This window comes from Triticum urartu, chromosome 5A, assembly GCF_056163025.1.
Source record: "Triticum urartu cultivar PI428250 chromosome 5A, HENAU_Tu73, whole genome shotgun sequence".
Classification (NCBI taxonomy): domain Eukaryota; kingdom Viridiplantae; phylum Streptophyta; class Magnoliopsida; order Poales; family Poaceae; genus Triticum; species Triticum urartu.
This window is the reverse complement of record NC_141877.1, coordinates 568,282,668-568,285,891: the sequence shown is the minus strand read 5'-3', so window position 1 is coordinate 568,285,891 and position 3,224 is coordinate 568,282,668.

Here is a 3,224-nt window from a genome sequence, read left to right as displayed (position 1 = left end):
CCATGGAATTCTGGTGTTGATCATGTTTTGCTCTAGGGAGAGGTTTAGTCAACGGATCTGCTACATTCAGGTCCGTATGTACTTTACAAATATCTATGTCTCCATCTTGAACATTTTCACGAATGGAGTTGAAGCGACGCTTGATGTGCCTGGTCTTCTTGTGAAACCTGGGCTCCTTGGCAAGTGCAATAGCTCCAGTGTTGTCACAGAAGAGCTTGATCGGCCCCGACGCATTGGGTATGACTCCTAGGTCGGTGATGAACTCCTTCACCCAAATTGCTTCATGCGCTGCCTCCGAGGCTGCCATGTACTCCGCTTCACATGTAGATCCCGCCACGACGCTCTGCTTGCAACTGCACCAGCTTACTGCCCCACCATTCAAAATATACACGTATCCGGTTTGTGACTTAGAGTCATCCAGATCTGTGTCGAAGCTAGCGTCGACGTAACCTTTTACGACGAGCTCTTCGTCACCTCCATAAACGAGAAACATTTCCTTAGTCCTTTTCAGGTACTTCAGGATATTCTTGACCGCTGTCCAGTGTTCCTTGCCGGGATTACTTTGGTACCTTCCTACCAAACTTACGGCAAGGTTTACATCAGGTCTGGTACACAACATGGCATACATAATAGAACCTATGGCTAACGCATAGGGGATGACACTCATCTCTTCTATATCTTCTGCCGTGGTCGGACATTGAGCTGAGCTCAATTTCACACCTTGCAACACAGGCAAGAACCCCTTCTTAGACTGATCCATATTGAACTTCTTCAATATCTTATCAAGGTATGTGCTTTGTGAAAGACCTATGAGGCGTCTTGATCTATCTCTGTAGATCTTGATGCCTAATATATAAGCAGCTTCTCCAAGGTCCTTCATTGAAAAACTCTTATTCAAGTAGGCCTTAATGCTGTCCAAGAGTTCTATATCATTTCCCATCAAAAGTATGTCATCTACATATAATATGAGAAATGCTACAGAGCTCCCACTCACTTTCTTGTAAACACAGGCTTCTCCATAAGTCTGCGTAAACCCAAACGCTTTGATTATCTCATCAAAGCGAATGTTCCAACTCCGAGATGCTTGCACCAGCCCATAAATCGAGCGTTGGAGCTTGCACACCTTGTCAGCATTCTTAGGATCGACAAACCCTTCCGGCTGCATCATATACAATTCTTCCTTAAGGAAACCATTAAGGAATGCCGTTTTGGCGTACATTTGCCATATCTCATAATCGTAGAAAGCGGCAATCGCTAACATGATTCGGACGGACTTCAGCTTCGCTACTGGTGAGAAAGTCTCATCGTAGTCAACCCCTTGAACTTGTCGATAACCCTTAGCGACAAGCCGAGCTTTATAGACGGTCACATTACCATCCGCGTCTGTCTTCTTCTTAAAGATCCATTTATTTTCTATGGCTCGCCGCTCAACGGGCAAGTCAGTCAAAGTCCATACTTCGTTTTCATACATGGATCCTATCTCGGATTTCATGGCTTCTAGCCATTTGTCGGAATCCGGGCCCGCCATCGCTTCTTCATAGTTCGAAGGTTCACCGTTGTCTAACAACATGATTTCCAAGACAGGGTTGCCGTACCACTCTGGTGCGGAATGTGTCCTTGTGGACCTTTGAATTTCAGTAGGAGCTTGATCAGAAGTATCTTGATCATCATCATTAACTTCCTCTCTAGTCAGTGCAGGCACCTCAGGAACATTTTCTTGAGTTGCGCCATTTTCCGGTTCAAGAGGTAATACTTCATCAAGTTCTACTTTCCTCCCACTTACTTCTTTCGAGAGAAACTCTTTCTCTAGAAAGGACCCATTCTTGGCAACAAAGATCTTGCCTTCGGATCTGAGGTAGAAGGTATACCCAATAGTTTCTTTAGGGTATCCTATGAAGACGCATTTTTCCGATTTGGGTTCGAGCTTTTCAGGTTGAAGTTTCTTGATATAAGCATCGCATCCCCAAACTTTTAGAAACGACAGCTTAGGTTTCTTCCCAAACCATAATTCATATGATGTCGTCTCAACGGATTTTGACGGAGCCCTATTTAAAGTGAATGCGGCAGTCTTTAAAGCATACCCCCAAAAGATAGCGGTAAATCGGTAAGAGACATCATAGATCGCACCATATCTAATAGAGTGCGATTACGACGTTTGGACACACCATTATGCTGAGGTGTTCCAGGCGGCGTGAGCTGTGAAACTATTCCACATTTTCTTAAGTGTGTGCCAAACTCATGACTCAAGTATTCTCCTCCACGATTTGATCGCAGGAACTTGATTTTCCTGTCACGTTGATTCTCAACCTCACTCTGAAATTCCTTGAACTTTTCAAAGGTCTCAGACTTGTGTTTCATTAAGTAGACATACCCATATCTACTCAAGTCATCAGTGAGGGTGAGAACATAATGATAGCCACCGCGAGCCTCAACACTCATTGGACCGCACACATCAGTATGTATGATTTCCAATAAGTTGGTTGCTCGCTCCATTGTTCCTGAGAACGGAGTCTTGGTCATTTTACCCATGAGGCATGGTTCGCACGTGTCAAATGTTTCGTAATCAAGAGACTCTAAAAGTCCATCAGCATGGAGCTTCTTCATGCGTTTGACACCTATGTGACCAAGGCGGAAGTGCCACAAGTATGTGGGACTATCATTATCAATCTTACATCTTTTGGTACTCACACTATGAACATGTGTAGCATTACGCTCGAGATTCATTAAGAATAAACCATTCACCATCGGAGCATGACCATAAAACATATCTCTCATATAAATAGAACAACCATTATTCTTGGATTTAAATGAGTAGCCATCTCGAATTAAACGAGATCCTGATACAATGTTCATGCTCAAAGCTGGCACTAAATAACAATTATTAAGGTTTAAAACTAATCCCGAAGGTAAATGTAGAGGTAGCGTGCCGACGGCGATGACATTGACCTTGGAACCATTCCCGACGCGCATCGTCACCTCGTCCTTCGCCAGTCTCCGCTTATTCCGCAGCTCCTATTTTGAGTTACAAATGTGAGCAACTGCACCGGTATCAAATACCCAGGAGCTACTACGAGTACTGGTAAGGTACACATCAATTACATGTATATCACATATACCTTTCGTCTTGCCGGCCTTCTTGTCCGCTAAGTATTTGGAGCAGTTCCGCTTCCAGTGACCACTTTCCTTGCAATAAAAGCACTCAGTCTCGGGCTTGGGTCCATTCT